General features: G+C 39.2%; 1 protein-coding gene across 1 annotated transcript in view; it reads left to right on the forward strand.

The window, feature by feature from the left end:
- Window positions 1-1,119: 1,119 nt before the first annotated feature.
- Window positions 1,120-18,595, forward strand: part of THSD7B (thrombospondin type 1 domain containing 7B) — a gene marked incomplete at its 3' end in the record, with an annotated part of 851,308 nt that continues 833,832 nt past the window's right edge. Inside the window, exon 1 of the mRNA XM_081262010.1 lies at window positions 1,120-1,406. The remainder of the gene's footprint in view (window positions 1,407-18,595) is intronic.

Genomic DNA, 18,595 nt, shown 5'->3' on the forward strand with positions numbered 1-18,595 from the left:
GAAAAGATACAGTCCCTGCTGTCGCTGGGCTCACACATTTAAACAGAGATGACAGGCAAAATATCCAGTAATTGGCAATAGTAGTCCTCATGCTTTTTTTCCCCTTCTCCCTTTTGAAGCAACTTCATCTCTCTGAACAAGCTTAAGAAGTTCCCTGGATCAAAGGTGTCAAAAACCAGGAGGGTTTGAAACAAGTGTCTGAGTAGGCAAACGACTTTCAGCTGTGCCTCTGCTCCTCGCCTACCCACGTGCTCTTTGCTCTGCACTCCTGCCTCACCTGGGTGCACTCTGACTTTCCAGCTCCTGGGCTGTCTCAGGTGTCCCTACTTGGCTGGGGAAGGCTCTCTTGCCTGGCATCCCGGCAGCTTCCCCAGGATTACCCCCGCCCCCCGCCCCGGACTGCAAATCCTTTAGACAAGATGCCCCAGAGCTAGAGATTTTCTGAGGCTCTGGTTGAGGTGGGTTGACAACCGCTGGGAACCTCTCAACCAGGGATATTCAGGCAGGTGCGGACCCAGTTCCTGGCGTTTCCCTAGAGAGGCCCTTGATGTATATTCTTCTTCTTCATCTTTTTTCCCCTTCTCTTTCTCTCGCCTACATATCCTGCTAGGACCTTCTTTTGTCATTTTCCTAGTAACCCTGAAGCCCTCTCCTGCCTGGGGACTGCAGAGGAACACTGGGACATTCGGACTGTGCGGGATGGCTCAGTGAGAGTGTGCTTTATCTCTGAACGTTGGCTTTCGGGACTGTTAGGGTGAGTTATAAGTGGGGGCCAAGAGCAACCGGACTCTCTTCCTCTTTTTCTCCCATCATTTCGCGAAATCTGGAGGAGCAAAGCGCTCGCTCTTCTCCGCAGCGCTCAGCGGGTTGGGTACCCGGGGCTCAACCCAGCTGGAGAGTCTCACTCAGACCATATCTGCACCCCGAAGCTTTAAAGTTGCGGAAAACAGTTGCGGGGAGCAGAGGAGGCTAGGTTGCGGCTAATGCATCCGCTGCTGCTCGCCAGAAGGAGCGGGCTAAGTCGAGGGTCAGGCGGGTACGCTGCTGGAGGGAGGGGAGGAGGACCAGGCGGCTGGGAGGAGAGAGAAGGGAGGGGCGCGGGGAGCAGCTGCTGGGGGAGGCGAGGCGCAAGGTGGCTCCCCGCGGCCCCGCGCCCCGCGGCTCCCAGGGACGCACCAGGCAGCCAATGGCTGCACAGAGGTGTACAGCAGATGGCGTCCGACTGCGCCGTTCCTTCCTTCCTCCTCTTCTTCCTCCTCCTCCAGTGCTGAGGAGCCAGAGTCGCCGCCGGGTTGCCAGACGCTGGAATGGGTGGTCTCCCGACACACACCACCATCTTTCTTGCACTCGAGAAGCTTGGGGCTCGGCGGCTCCCAGAGGCTGCGGCTGCGGCTAGGGCGAGGCGGGTGAGTGCGGCCGCGCTGCGCCCAGAGCTGGGGATGCCGGGTCCACTTGGCCGGCCAGCGGGGGCGTGAGGTGACAGCGCCCGGGGTTGGGGGCGCGCTACCAGCACAGACTTTGCTCTTTCCTCACCCGGCTGCCTCCCTCGCTCCTTCTTGCCTGCCAGAGCGGGAACTTGGAAGCGGAGCTTCTTGGACGCCTCTGGCTTGGATCTGCGGAAAGGAAGGCTACCTAGGGCGCAGCGTGCGGGATCCCTTCAGCGGGCTGGCTGGGCAGACTGGGACACCCCCGCGCGCAGCTTGGGAACCGACCTCAGGCAGTAGGATTAGCGATGGGATGGGGGCGACAGAGCTCTGTTCACTCCACCTCTAGCTTGCTTTGGAGGGTGCCCATAAAGGGAGCCGTGTTCCCCATCCAGCGCCGGGAGCCTAGGAGCCGAAGATCGAGGGCGGGGAGTTCTGTGGGCTTTGCGAACAGGTTGATTGAGGGGATCCCTTTCCATAGCGCTGACTGCGAAATCTGCGCGTGGGCGTTCAGTGGCCCTGGAGGATAGCTGAGCAAGCCAAGAAGTTTTGTAGCTTCCTCTGATTTATCTGCAGAGTGTTAGGAGGCTGTAGCAACAGTTTACATTTCCATGTCCGTGTGGGGTCGAGGGTGAATGGGACTTGCGGGTTCGATGTGACAGCCTGTTATTTATCAAGAAAAAACGGGGAATGGGGCGTGTGAGAGAGAGGCAAGGAGGACAAGCATATTTTCAAGAGCACCACCCATCTGCACCTGTCACCTTTCATGCTGTATGTTCCACCGTATTAAAGTTATTTGAATATGAAAATGAAATCTCCCTTTTTTAGGCGTCTGTATGTTTTGACTATTGAAGTTGGGAAGCTTGGAGTGGTGTGTGTGTGTGTGTGTGTGTGTGTGTGTGTGTGTGTGTTGGGGACAGGAACATTAAGCTCTCTGGCTCTCTTTAAATACAAGAAGAAAAAAAACTTTATTTAAAGGGAGGGACAGATGATCTAATAGTATTTTTTTTTTCTTTTTGGAATACCTGAACCCTAAACATCCCTTAAGAGCTCTTGCGATTCAATTGTGTACAGGAAGGTGGAGATTGTGGGGTTTTGGCATGGTCTAGGGAGGATTCCAGTGTTCATTGGAGTGCTCTATTTATTGCCAGGGTGGTCTGCTGGTAGCCTGCAGTTTCCCACCTTCAAGTGTACTGGTAATCTTATAAATAACAATCTGGTAAAGAGCCTGCCTGGCTTTCCAGTACATCTGTGAGTGCTCTGTTATTATGGAAATGGCAATCCAGACAGACAGGCAAGGGTCACACCAATCAGGTTGTGGGGTGTGTGTGTGTGTGTGTGTAGTGTGTATCTGGAGTTTCCTTTTAGCAGGCAAACTTTGGGTGTCAAAGTGATATACTTATTCCCCTGACAGTGTTGAGACCATCTGGGTTTGTTGGATAACTGGGGGGAGGTGATCTCCAGGGAAGTCTTTTTGTGTTTTTGACCATACTTAGCTGCTGGTTAAGGCTTCCTGAGAGCCACTTAGGATGTTACTAACCAAATCAAGAGATCCTGTTCAGTGGTGAGTGAATGCTCATGCCTTTGTGGGCTAAAAGCTATCTAAATTCCCTGTCTTGAGGCTTCACTTTGATGCGTTGCTGTTTTTAAACCTCAGTGCCATTAATAACAGGAATCTTCTTTTAAAACTTAATGTGACCGGTTCTCTGTTTTCCTTGGGTAGATGAGCCAGGGGAGTAAATTCCCTGTAATTGACATTTACCTTCCTGGCTTGTTGTTGTTGTTGTTGTTTGTTTTAAACCTATCTGCTGGGAGTGAAGGACTGGAAACTTTTTTATGCAAATTTAAGTAAAATTATAAAGACGATTCTTTTGACCCTGTAACAACATAATTATTTCCACAGAGTTGTGGATGTAATTGTTAATTTAAAAAAAAAATGGTCATATTACCATAGACACCCTTGGAAGCCATTCAGGTTTCTGAAGATTGGAGATTAATCCATGGTAAGAACTTGGAGATGTGTGGTCCGGGAAAGGACTGCTACTGCTGGTAGATTTCAATAGTCTATTTGAGGGTTCTTAACACAGGGGGTTCACTTTATATATACCTTAATAGTAAATCGATAGTTGAGAAGTGATATTTCTGATGTTTCTCAATCCCCCACCATGTTTTAATCAAAATTGTTGCTTGTTAAAGAGTTGAAAGGCTGAGAAACAGGAACACTATTAGATAGTAAATGATTACTGATTATGAAAACCATATAAACCCAAACTCTACTGTTCAAGGACTGACATTAATACACTGGTAACTAGATGTACCATACTGTTCTCTGTTGAGTGTTCCTTTTAAGAGAAAGAGATAGAAAAGTGGTACTGCTAAAATGCTCATCAGAAAGGCTATTAAGGTCTTCGTCTACTTGCTGCAGATCCTATTTCTGGAGGAATAATTGTTTTATTAGCATCTGTTAAAAAAAGTTTGTCTTTAAATCACAGACTACAGAAGCAGAATGAAAAGATTGGAGTTAAATTAACAGAAGAGGAGTGTCCAAACAAGACAAATTCTAAGGCATGTCGGCTCATTTTAATTACACTTCACAAGTTGAGACTGAAGTCATGTGCTTCTTTCAGAGAAAAACAATCTTGCCCAATCTGCAGTTTTGCTGTTCTGCACACCTTTGTAAAGATTAGGCATTAAAATAATAACACTGATTTTCAGAAGTTTGAATAGAAAGATGAAGAATAGTTGACTGGTCCTATTGAGTCAACAGTCAAAATGACAAATATATATGATTAAAATAAACAGATTAAAGAATTCCAAGCAGTGACAACTATACTAGTTGGTAAGGGAAAAGAACAGCACCATGAAAATCAAAGCTTTTGAGACACTCCACAAATGAAGTGTAAAGGGTAATCTTTGAATAAAAAGAGTAGGGGTATTACAGTATCAAAAACTATTTATATGAGCTCCTTAGATGTGATTTTGGATTTTTCAGTATGGGTTGCATAAATGCTTTATGTTTTCAAAAGAAGAGATTTCCTATGTATAACTCCAAGAGAAGCAGCTGTAATCACTTCACCACCAGGCAGCTTCCTAAATATACCACAGGTCCTTAATTTAGAGCTGTTAACAGGATTAATATCTAAGTGATAATTAACACATTAAACCTGTGAAAGTAGGAGGACTTTTTTTTTTAAACTCCACTTTTAATTCTAGAAATCTACTATTGTCAGTTTCATAGGACTCTGGTTTTGCAGATCTGAAATCATTGGCACCCTTGCTTTAAGATAAACATTTTATTCACCCTTTAAAACTTCTCCATTAATTGAGATTATCTTGTTGATGGTTTTAGTGGGAAAATAACAGTGAATAATTATGAATAGTAAACAGTGACTATTGATGAAATGAGGGGTATTGAGTATAGTTCCCTGGTCAGCTTGTTTGTACCTCTTGAGGAAGAAGGAAATAGGAGTTGTGGTCATGGAACTCCTAGGCTCATGCTTTCATTTTGAGTCATGATTCCAGGAGAGGACCATTCATGCAAAATATGTTCACGTAGTTATTTTTCTGCTTTATAATCTACTGTGATTTCTAATGAGCATTCTATCGCTACTAGATCAAGCGTTTGAGAGGGAAATAGAATATTAATGAAATTTAGTTACTTCATACCTTTTGGTGAAATTATGAAACCAACTCTAGAGGTATTATAGAATAGAGTTTCGCAGTGTGCATGCCAGGGTTATTGCAGGAGGGGAGGAGTTAAACAATTAAATCATCTGGTACACAGTAGAGCTATATATTTTAAAAGTGTAAATATGCTGGTATGAATAGAGACATTTGAAAGCATTATGAAATTTGTATGACTTTTTTGGTCATTATGTATTTTCACAACATGTTCCAAAAGCACAACTTTTTGCTATAAATGTGGAAATCTAGAATTTTTGGAAGTTTAAAAAAGAGGTGTTTATAGCAGAATAGATTATACATTAACCTAGATGTGGGGAATTGGTGAAAACATGGAAATGTTTCCCGTATGGAACAGTAGGCTATCATTTTTGAACTTTTTTTTTTTTTCTTTTTGCAGCAAGGGCCATGATGCATCTTTTGATTTTGCCTCTCTAGGCATATTTTAATTGTGAATCTCTTATAATTAAATGTGCTGTAGCTAAAAACAGAATCCTACGTAACTAATGCACAAACAATTCTTCAGTTCCTTGAGTGGTAAGAAGCTTGTTGCTCTGTTCCACTTGCCTGCATGAGAATTGCTGCAGATTTGTGCCCAAGTGTTATGTTAGCAAACAGTTCATTACTTCCAGAGGAATCACAATGTTGAAGAAAGCTCTAGACTTCATGGCAGTTAGGCAGGATTACCTTGGTCTTAGACTGTAGTTGTGTAGTAATGCATATTTTAATTTTGTGTTCTTTCAAATGGTTATTTTAAAAAGTAAACCATGGAGTATGCATAAATGAAAGATTTAATTATAGTAAGATTAAGACTTGCAGTAATCTCTCGCAGAATTTGCTTCTGGGCTCTCTTCTATTGATTTCTACCTTTTGTGCTTACGTTAGACATATTCAGGGAGATTTGGCCAGTGTGCATTGATACAGCCTTACAGGATGTAAAAATATTGAAGTATTTCTGTGCTAGTAGGTAAATGGGTACTCTCTGAACTCCCACCCTCCCCACCTGCCATAGATGCCATTTCCTGGGTGTCCTACAGAACACCATTTGGCCACTTCTTGATATAGTCACTAAGAATGTTAACTCACTTGGCATGACAATGGAGCCTTGGGTCCTGCTCCAGGGATATTGTCAGAATCTTCTAATTGGTTTGTGCCTGACACTACCAGTTGGCAAATATTTTTAATATTATCCCTTGGTATTTTTACTTATAAATGTAACCATTGGCATTGTGCATAGTTTAACTTGAAATTTGTTTACATTTACATTTTAGTGTTTTCTAATACATGTATCCATCACAATACTTAAATATTGTTATTCTATTGCATATATTTACATTACCTAAGAGCCCAAGGATATTGAAACCTCTTTCAACTGATTTTCAATTCATATAAAGCCACTCTACTTTCAAATTAATTTGCTTTCTTGGAAAACGTAAAATAAGAATGCTAAAATGTAAAACAAGAATATTCTTAGGGGCAGAGCTAAATTTCTAACCCAGATCATCTGTCAAAACGTTAAGTCCTTCTGCCTCACATCTGTCTCAGAAAAAAATGTATGTATACAAGAATAATTTAACAATGCTTTTCTTTTAGAAAACATAATTATTTTTTCCACCTCCTCCATTTTCAGTCTTAGATAATTTATTTCATATTGACTTTCATTCATTGCTTTGATTCAGTATTGCTAATGGGGCTTCATTTGACCTGAATTGACGCATTCCCTGAACTGAAATATGTCTGGCTGATCACAGAGAAGCTAGGGATATTGATGACTTTGAGGACCAAGGGAAATAATTGGATGCTTTCTTCTGGATCTCTTGTGGCTAAAACTAAAACATTGTTAGATAGGCCCTGAAAAAAGCACAAAGTATGCTTCTTGAACAGAAAAAATAGTATTCCACATCCCATCTAAGTTTAACTCATGCCACTCATGAATTTTGTATCTCATTCTGTATTCTCTCAGGCCTGTCTCCTTCAAGTCACCCACAAGATTCACACTCCCTCTGTCCCTAGTTATCCAAAGTTTTCCCATTAGTCAAGATCCAGTTTTAATTATACTTCCACTGGGCTTTCTCTGATCATACCAGTTTGCAAAGCGCTGTCTTTGGCTAAATAACTGAGGTGGTAAATTCTAATTTTAATGTTGAGTCTGTTTTCTTTAGCATCTACTTGTAGAGTTCTGATGGTTAAGACTTTGAGTGGGAAAAGGCACTATTCTCTACTGAGAATTTGGAGGGGAAAATGTGATAGAGAATTGGGACAGGATGACATTAGCCATTTGAGGATTCATAAGTACAGGATGTACACCAGGCTAAGTGCATTAGAATTGCTTTGTCTAATCCTCATAATGTTGCAAAGAGGGTATTGTTATTTAGTCCCATTTTTTTTTAAATGCTAGAAAACAGAGGCTGAGGGACTGTATACTTTGTCTAATGCCGGTACAACTTGAAAACCACAGAATCATGATTTGCACCCTAGTTTATTGGCCTACAAGGATTATTCATGTACTGATTCACTAGGCTACTCTAGAGTCTAAAGTTTGGGCAACAAGTTCAGTCTTGACCTCTGCAGGAATTTCTTCAAAATGAATGAGTGCATATACTCACCAGCTGCCAGAGTCTCTGCAAACATTGGAGGTGGCTGATGGAAAGAGTATTGCTGAATCACTTCTACCTGGAGGTGGAAGTGTCATTTGGAGATATGGGGAAAGGCTGTGTTTGGTTTTGGCACAGACCTTGTGTGTGAAGATTATATCTTAGAGTTGTAAAGAGCTTAAGATGTTCACATATAAAAATGTTGACTTCTGGAGGAACCATTGGAAAATTCAGGAAATAGAAAATGTACACCATATTCCTTTTGATTAATGGTTTATCATTAAGAGGGAACTATTTTTGACAAGTGTTCAAAGCCTTAGCTTTGAAATTAGCAGAAAGAGGAGAAAAGAGGGAAAATAATTTTTCAGATGTGGGTGGGTGTGGATGAACAGTGGCCTTGGTTATTCCTGAGATTTTGGCCCTTGTCTGTTTTCTTTGTGTGTATTCTGATGGAAGATGTCCTTGGTCAAAGGGGACAACTTAGAAGAACTGTTCTGTGGTTAAGCATGCATGACAAATCATAGTTTTAAAGATCTCTTAGAAGTATGAGATCTCCTGATGTGAAATTCCATGGAATGTATAATAAACCCATTAACAATATCAATGCCTCTTAATTTTTATAGAAATATGCTGTTGGAATATGACCAGTTTCTTTTTTGCCTCTGGCAAAATCATATATATAAAGAAGTGCAGAAGAGTTGCAAAGAGATTTTTTTTTTTACTCATTCCAGGAATGAACTTTTTCACATTCAGAACTGTCTGGAAGTGTGATAGGCTGTCTCAAGGAAATGTGAGTTTCCCATCTCTGAGTGTATTCAAGCAGAGGATGAGCAACTACATGTCAAGATATTTGCAGAGTGGACACATGCATTGAAGATTTATTGAGCACATACTGTATGCCAAACACTGCTCTTCATGTACTGATTTATGAATTCCTCTCAAAAAAACGTGTGAGGCTGGTTGTATTACGATTATTTTCCCACATCATATTAGTAAGTAACTTACCCTAGGTCAGGATTTACACGTAGGCAGTCTTGTTCTAGAGCAGCACTATTGAAATGAAGTATAAATGCAAGCCACAAATACATTTCCCAAATTCACTCTTACATTTTTTAGTAGCCACATTGGAGGAAGAAAACAAGCATTGAAATTTTTTATTAATATATTTTGTTGATTATAATTTTATTAATATATCTAGAATTTTTCATTTCAACATGTACTGATTATGAAAAGTTATTAATGTGCTGCTTTAGATCTTGCATGTACCAAGCATTAAATCCAGTCTGTATTTTATTACTTATTGGAAGAACATCTTGGTTCAGACTAGTCATGTTCTAATTGCTCAATAGCCACTCCTGGCCAACATACTGGATATGCCCAGAACCCATGCTACTGACAGTCCCTTTCTCTTGCCAGCCTGTTAACTGCCATGTTTTCTTCTAATGGATATACCATCAGTTGCTGCATAGGCAAGACCATTCTATTAAGTTTTCCCTTAAATATCCACACAAATAATATATTAGAAAAATGCTTAAAACACTTCCATGACTTCTTTCGGAACACATTTACTTTAAACCTATAAGATAAGGTTCCTTTATATCTCATCTGTAAAAACAACTGAATCTCCTATACCTTTCATTGGTGAAGACTGAGCACATCTGGCTTTCATTCACTTCACCATTATATATACATGTTACATCACCAAATCACCTTGCCCATCTTGTTTCCAGGCTAAAGAATCTGTTTCTTTTTGTCGTTTTTTGTTTTTATGAGTTGTAGTATATGTGTACCCAGCTGCATATGAAATGGGCATAGATTAGGATCTGTTTATCTCTTTGAGGCATGAGAAAGGTTAGTCTTAAAAGTTTATTTTTCCTAACCAGATTTTCTAATTTGCACCTAATGCCCTGTAGTCAGGAATTACATGTGGCCCACCAAAGTGATATTTCTGATCAAATTGTAGTAATTTTTTGGTAGGGTTGTTCGTTTCCTGGCAGGTTGCATTCTTCTCAGTGATCTGAAGGGCTTTTTTCAAGTTGAATTTCTGACAGTAACCGACCCTCTGGGCTGTGACATGCTTCAATTGAAAAAACAGAATGTGACATGATTTTCATTGTGTGGAACATGTAAAAAAAATCCTGTATTTCCTTTGTGAGTGCAACATCTATCAAACTATATGTGAAACTATATCTGTGAAACATTTTAATAATTTCAAATCTTTCGGTGTGGGGGGCATATTACATACATAGCATAAATCTGACTTTAATTGTTTAAAAAAGACTATTAAGAACAAGGCTTCTGTTAGAAAAATTCTAAACTTCACAGGGAGGAATTTTCTTGTGTAGACAGAGTCTATGAATGTGTCATCTAATATTATGTGCATTATTATTAGATATTTCATTTGGAATTAAAACATAATGCTTGTAGACATAATATATTTCCAGTTACTACTTTTAGTTTTTTTAATATAATTAAGCAATTTGCACACAGCAAGGTAAATTAATGTAAAGTAAATGATGTGCTTGTAAGCTATATGAATAAATTCAAAGATTATTTATTGATCACCTGCTGTGTTCATGGCACAGAGTAAATAAAAGTTAGTATAAGATACCAGCCCAATTTCTAGAAATTACAGCCTACCTGGGGAGATGGGACATACACATCCTCTGCCCATAGCAAAACCAAATCACTTTGTTTATATATGTCTATCTTTCCAAGTAGGAGCTCCATAAGAGCAGATAGTATGTCTTAATCTTATTTGGATCCTCATCACCTTGAAGAGAGTAACTATACATAGCTATGTGCTGAAATAAATGAAAGGGGTATGTTGGTTTTATTTACACATATTAATTAAAGTATAGCTACAGTGCTATTATTTATAATGGGATCATTTACATTAAATTTGCATTTTAAATAAAGAAGAGGAATAAAGTCTAGTCTCAATCCCTTTTGTGCTCCTCTGACCAGATCAGCTTTGCTGACTCTATTGACTTCTAACAGCTCAGCTGCACTAAGGAAAAAAAAATATGTTCACCTAAAGGCAGTATGTGGAGATGGATCTCTTTTTCAAAATGCCAATATCATACTTTGATTTAAACTGAGTCATGGACTTCTTCAATATAAATTTTTTTGTTTGTTTGTTTAGAGGCTGAAGAACCCGAACTGGGCTCTCAATGTCTGTTGAAGAATCCACTGCCAAACACTTCCAGGACAACCACTAAAAATTAGTAAAGCTATGTAACCTGCAGAGCTGGAGCCCTCTTGGACTATTCAGTTAAGGGCCTCTAGCCGGCTGTGCTACCATTTGGGCCATTTGAGCTGGTTACAAAAGTGGATGCAGTGAGGAGACTAGATCACAGGGAAGACATTTCTTTGGCATTTTACATGCAAAGACTTCAGTGCCCTTTGATAGATTGAAATAATTCTTCTTAGCCTATTGGGTTCCTCAAGCAAAATTTAGCCAATGATTATGTACTATTTGTCTACAGTGTGTCATATATTATGCTTGGCCTAGTTGGGGTATATGGCAGCACTTGAAAATTGGCCATGCACTTATAGAATTTTTATGGGGCTTGTGTGGAGGTAGGAAGGAAATGGCAAGGATGCTTCAGAGATACAAATTGCATCTGTGGGATTTTATAGATGAGTAGATCCAGGATGAGAAGGAAGGAACTGGTCTCCCTGTGTATCTATTTGTTTTTGCTACAATTTTCTTGACATTATTTTTGATTCTAGACTACTTATGTTATTCTTTCAATCTGATTATTGATATCCTCTTTAATATAAAATCTTATTGCACAGTGTTTGAAGCTGATGGCTTAAGAAAACTCTTTACTTGAATCAAATTGTGAAATATGATATATTAAGAACTTTGTAATGTTTTGAATGACCAACAATAAAATAAAAAAAAATAAATAAAAAAAGATTAATTAAAAACAACAATGATAAGAATACTCCTCTGTAACCTGGTAATGCAAGCAGAATAGTTTATTGGTCCACATAAAACTTAATAGCATTCTCAAACTCTGTTTTGAAAACTTGTGATGCTCACAGTGTAAATAAGTGAGACCCAAAACTTCATAATCTAAAGTAAACAATTTTGTCCAGGTGTGTCAGAGTGTGACAGGGAAGTGTACCCAGGTACAGAATTATCCATTAATTTGGCAATAGGTTGGCAATCATAAATGGATGGTGAGTGCCTACAAGATAAAAGCACCTGGTATGGCAACATAGTCGTTCAGCCCCAACAACTGAAAACTGAGATGCTCAAAATAGTATGAAGTCATTCATGCTGTGATGCCTGAGGAAGTGAAAATAGAATAATGGAAATTTAGTAGGGCATACATGTACAGGTACACGCCCCCCCCCCCAAAAAAAAATAAGGAAATGTACACCTATTTGAATGATAGGAAAGAGAATTCAAGATGAGAGATGAAGGAAAATAGAGAAGAGGAAGCAGAAAATTTAACTGAAATTGAAAAAAAGCAGCTGTTGGGATTGGACATGTTTAGAAATATTATTTGATTGAAATTAACAAATGGAATGATTAAAATGGATGGAGGGAAAGATAGCATAGTGCTCCAGAGATGTAGACAGTTGCAAAGGTGGGAGGAATTTGTACAATCTAGTTAGATTATGTATTGTCTTGACTTTAGAGAAACTTTATGAACAAGAGCAAAAACAAAGAGGAGAGAAATGAAACAGTGAATGGTGTAGTGAAAGTTAATGCTGTTTATAACGTACTGTCAGGAGTTCATGCATAGTACATGCAAGCTCAAGTCTTCCCCATTTAAAACCAGGGGGATACTCTTTCCAGTTATATTCTCATCTTGTGTTGACTTTTTAAAATTCTAGCTTTTGAAAGTACAATCTCATCTTTGTGCTCCCCCTTCTTATCACCCACTCAGGATTCTGCCCCCACTTCTCCAACTGACGTAGTTCTTTCCAGAGTCACAAATTATTTTCCAGTTGTCAAATCTAATGGACACTTTCCAATCTTAATTATGATTATTAAAAGAAAAATCTTAGTATATAAAAGGAGCCAAGAATGGATTGGCAAAGTCTCCATGATCCTGCCATTTTGATTTTCCTTTTAAAGTTGCCAAAAATAACTACTGAGGATTTACACAAGGGAAACAGGTCATTTTGAAATAAATGTGAACTGAAAAAGATTAAAATGTAAAATTTTGCCAATAAAGCATAACTCCAAAGTAGAGTTTAAATTGGTCGATTAGCCTTTGGAAATTGAACAATACATGGGTGAGTAAAGGGAAATTTCATTAGAACTTATTAACATAAAATAGAAGTGTTTTATGGCTGATACCCTATTAACTCTATGGGGAAATGTTGCCGGTGTAGTCATATTTCTCTTCCTGGAGAGCGTTGACATCAAAATGTGTAAAGGGGCAATGTTTTGAAGGGATGCATAAAGATGGTCATGTGCTTAGACACAGATGCCTGGTGAGCACCCAGTGTTTAGTAATCAAGAGTGTGGAGAGAACAAAGGATATACTTTGGGCTTGTAGAATACTCTGGTTGACAGTGTTACTGATGAAATTGTCTTTATAAGGACACCTGCCAACCCGTTTGAGTAGTTCTGCATTTCTTTGGTTGCATCCTCTTCATTGTTCCTTAATTTCCTGCTTCAAATCTGTCATCAGATTTATTTGGTTAGACACTGTATTATCTAGACTGTCATCTGGAGGTCTCATGCTTAGTTTTCTAACATTTTCTGTTAGTGTCCTTGCATAGATCTGGGGTGGCTACACTTGTCCTTGAAACACATTGTGTGTTTCTCCTTCCTGTGGCTCGGTGCACCTTTGGTGTCTGTTTTGCCCATCCTTGTATCTGATTCATCCAGTCCTAGTTGAAATGAGCAGAATGTCCACCCTCGATGACCAGCCTCAGGAATAGATCTTGCCTTCCCCAAGAATTCTTCAGGGTCCTGCCCAGGAAAAAGACAAGGTGAGCTAGGGCCTTTGCAGTCATGTAAGAAGAGTTTTGATGCACCTTTAATGATAATAAAACACCACTGTCGCCTATCTAATAATTGCTGCTTGGGTGTTTCGATTAAATTCTTAGATCTTCTCTTACAGATTCTGGTTTTACTCCAGATTTACTTTTTTTCTCCTCTTTTTTATTTGGTTAGACACTGTTACTTTAAAGGAATTCAAGAGTGAGGAGTGTTGAAGAAGAGAAATGTTAAGTCAGTTCTTTTAAAAGAGAAGGGACACACTAATGCCACTATAACCGTTAGGCACAGACATTTATTAAATACCCACACTGGGACTTTAAGTCAGCTTTAAGGTTGGGGAGGAATTCTGAGTGCCTGGACACTCTACAGGGAGATTTATCTGGAGGAAAAGAATGTATCAGCTCATTTTAAAAAGAGACTCAGGACGTCAAAGTCATCCCCAAAGTACCCTTTCAAATCTAACAAGTCAAGCAAAACTATGGTTAATGATATACTTGTGTTTATCACTGCTGGCATTAAGTAAAATTTATAATGCATTAGAGTTTACATTATAGTTTTATTTTTGTGCTATGTGCACACTTGAGTACATTGGATCCCATTGTATGATTTCTACATTATTATTATTTCTTTTTGGGGACTCTTACATTACATTAAATTGCTACTGGAGTGTCTTGCATTTTTTTGTGTGATGTTACTGAATATGTGTGTGTGTGTGTGTTAATTTCAAGTCCTTGATCAGAAAAACACTCCCCCAAGTTATAATTTATAATGTTTTTCTTCTTCAGGAAATGTAGTCCAATATTTGACCCAGTTTTTCATCACACATTACAGCAGAAAAAAAAGTATCTTCATTGGTGGGTGGCATTAGTACAACTATTGTTATGTTGAAGTGTAATTTATGTTCTGGCTTTTATTTTCATATGAGTATTGTAACTGCTTTCAAGTCCCAAACCTTGTAGTATATTTGGAGTCTCTCCATTATGCTGAGCATATTATTATGTATATAGTAGGAACTAATTTAAGAATTTCTTAAGTGAATCATATTAGAGTAAGAAAAAAATCTTCAAAACTTCATTGAATGTAGGTTAATCTTGCTTTGATAATTTAGAGTTCTTTTAGGAACTTGGAGTATTCCCAGAAACACTGAGAAAATCAATTACCATTGAATAGGACTATAAATTCTGTTTATTTAAGTTTTCTGGGGTTTTAGACATATATAAATGGGATTTTACTATAAATAGGAAAGATAAGGAGATCCATTCAGTCTACAACAAATTTATGGAAGAGTTCAAACCTAAATTAGTTAAAATTAGTTACTGATGCAAATGGAGCCGACATGTGGAGAAGTTGGTGTTAAGCCTGTTTTTTTTTTTTTTTTTTTTTTTTAAGGTCCTGTATTCAGAGTATAATGGGTAGAAATTGTGGAAGAGAAGAGGTGTCGGGTCTGAGTCTAGGTAAATGTAAAAGCCAGAGTTGAAGGAGTGGGTTGGCAAAGGTTGTAGACTCGCTGTTTACCAGAGACAGGGTAGATTTTTGTGGAGGTATGTGCATGTCTGTCTTAGTCCCTTCTATGATGCTACAATGGAACACTCAATACTGGGTAATTTATGAAGAACAGAAACTTATTCTCTGGCAGTTCTGGAAGCTGGGTAGTCTGAGATTGAGACACTGGCAGGTTCACACTCTGGGGTCAAGGTGGTACCTCATGGCTGCATCCTGTAGAGAGAAGGAGGTGTGTCCTCACATGGAAGAAGAGAGACAACAAACGCCTGCAACCTTTTTTATAATGGCATGAATCTACTCATGATCTAAACACTTCCCTCAGGCACTGTTTGCCAACACTATTTCTTGAGTTCTGGAGGGGACAAAACCATTCAAACCATAACAGTGTCCATTTGGGCTGTTACAACAAAAATACCATCAACAGATGGCTTAAGACCACAGAAATTCATTTCTGACAGTAGGTGGAGACCTCCAAGATCAAGTTGACAGCAGGTTCGGTCTCTGTTGAGGGCTGCTTCCTAGTTCCTAGATGGTGCCGTCTCCCTGTATCCTGTCAGGGTAGAAGGGGCAACTCTCTGGGGCCTCTTTTATAAGGCTGCTCACTAATCTTCTTTAGGAGGACCCAGTCTCCATGACCTAATTGCCTCCTCAAAGGTTCTACCTCCAAATATCATATCACATCAAGGGTTGGGATTCCAATGTATGAACTTTGGAGGACACAGACATTCGGATTGTAGCTTTGTGTATGCAGCTTTTCTCTATCTAGCTCTATACCCCAAACCCCCACTGAATTTGATTTCCTTTATTCAAGTGAGTAGATTCCAGTTTTCCCCCATCTCTAATGTCTAATGTAGGCTTTTCATTCTCACTTATGTATAGGTTTTCCCCTTTCCCAAATTATTCTGTAAAGTAGCAAGAATCATAGTCTTTCATATAAGGCTGCCTTTTTTTTTAAATTGATTGTTCAAAACATTACAGAGCTCATGATATATCGTCTTTCATACATTAGACTCAATTGGGTTTTGAACTCCCATTTTTACCCCAAATACAGATTGCAGAATCACATCTGTTACATACTCACATTATTACATAATGGCATATTAGTGACTGTTGTATTCTGCTACCTTTCCTATCCCCTACTATCCCCCCTCCCCTCCCCTCCCCTCCCCTCCCATCTTCCCTCTCTACCTCCTCTGCTGTTGTTCAATTCTCTCCCCCTTTTTCCCCCTCCTCCTTGCCCCTCATAACCTCTTATAATTGTGTGTATCATTGAAGGTCTCCTACCATTTCCATATGCTTTCCCTTCTCTCTCCCTTTCTCTCCCCCCATTCGTCTTTGTTTACTGTTAGTCTTTTCCTCATGCTCTTCCTTCCTGTTCTGTTCTTAGTTGCTCTCTTTATATCAGAGAAGACATTTGGCATTTGTTTTTTAGGGCTTGGCTAGCTTCACTTAGCATAATCTGCTCTAATGTAAGGCTGCCTTTTGTACATTTAATTTTTTAAGTCAGCGTTTAAATAAACCTTTTAGATTTTTTTTTTACCCAAAATCCAGAGGCATTAATGGCTTTTCATATTCTCTGAACAATCAAGGTGACAGTTTGCTAGTGCGCCTCACAATTTGAGAGAGGTGTAAAATGGGTCCATGTTTCTGGTATAATTAAAGAGTTAAAATCATAGAGGGCTAGCCACAGGGGAGGTAAAAACTTAGGGGATCAATGCATGCAGGTTATGTGAAGGTGCATGTAAATTGCTTTATGTGCATGTAAAAAGCAAGATCTTAAAGTCACCAAATGATCTCTTCTGATTTTAAATATGCATATGTAACAGGATTAATAGATTTTATAAGTAGATATTTTCAATTTAACATACATATCAAAAGTATATGTGTGTCTATTCAAGTTGACTCAAACCACTTTCTTTTGCATTTTATCACTGGGAAAATGGGGCCTTCATTATACTCTAGCCCTATATGCATGGCTTCTGCATCCAAACTTCCTCTAATTGAATTTTTTTTTTTTTTTTTTTTTTTTTTTTTTTTTACTGCATCTGCACTGAAAGGGTACAGACTCTTTTCTTGGCATTACTCCCTGAACACTGCAGTATAACAACTATTTAGATAGCATTTCCATTGTATTAGGTATGATAAGTCATCTAGAGATGATTTGAAGTATATAGGAGAATGTGCATAGGTTATATGCAAATACTATGTCATTTTATGTAAGGGACTTGAACCACCTCAATTTTGGTATTTGTAGGGGATCCTGGAACCAAGCCCTCATGGATCCTGAAGGATGACTGTATTTACAGGCCTACTTACCACTTCCTTTGGAGACTTTTTGGGAGTCCAGCTCCCTCCTGCCAGTCCACTTCCCACACCTAGCAGGTTGTACATGCAGCCCCCGCCTAACACTCCAGCTTTCTGATTTCCTCTCTCATCATGTGTCTATTTTCCTGCTCCTTCACCCTGGTCTTCCTCTAGTTCCTGTCCCCTTTCACTTTTCAGGACAGTGTCCCATTCCCCTCTTCTCTCCTAGTATAAGTATCATTGCCCTTTCTTTCAGAGTATGTTCTGTTCCATTATAAAGCAACATACACTTATTTCAAAACCACCATACTGTGCAAAATCACACAATAAAAATTCACAGGACTTATGGGAAAAGAGTATAGGTCACAGCATTCAAAAACTTCCCCAGTCACCCATAAAATAAAAGATAAGAAACTAACACAAAATGATAGTATGTTTTGCACATATAAATTGGTTAAGAAATATCTAAATACTGCAAATGTGGCATTTTACCTTGAAGAAAGATACGAAATTTACTTGTGGAAGTGGGTTTCAGGAGGGCTATTGCTTGTCTGTAGTGAAATGGTGTAAGGAGATTTATTGGAAATCTGTCAGAAAGTGGTAGAAAGTTGTGACACCAACAGGGTGTGGCTTAAGGTGAACTGAAGTCCCTGGGGAGGTCTGTGCTTCTGTTTGTGTATTACTGCCTGGCTCTGTTCTGCTGGGTGCAGATTTTTGCATGTTCATGTACTGTTTCTCACAGATGCAGCTGCTGCATAAGCAAACAGAAAATCATGCCATGCTCAAATTGCTCCCTGATATATCAATTTCATGTTTTCAAAATAAGCACCATGGCAGAATATAAAAAATTTAAAACTGTACACTGTTGTGAACTTGTGTGGATTTGCATGACTTTCTGTAACTGTCCATCTTTCCCATTAGACTAGATATTTGAAGGCAGGGCTGGTTTTTTGCTTTTGCTTAAGCCCCCAACCAATTTGTAGCCCTATCATCTAGTGCATTGCCTGGTTAGTGGTAGGTGCTTCAAAATGAATGAATGAACGAATGAATGAATGAATCTTTTAGTGCATCCTTTTCTATTTTCTCAAGACCTTCATGTCTGTTTTTTTGCCTTG

Source organism: Spermophilus citellus, assembly GCF_964194105.1.
Source record: "Spermophilus citellus genome assembly, chromosome: 11".
Taxonomy (NCBI): Eukaryota; Metazoa; Chordata; class Mammalia; order Rodentia; family Sciuridae; genus Spermophilus; species Spermophilus citellus.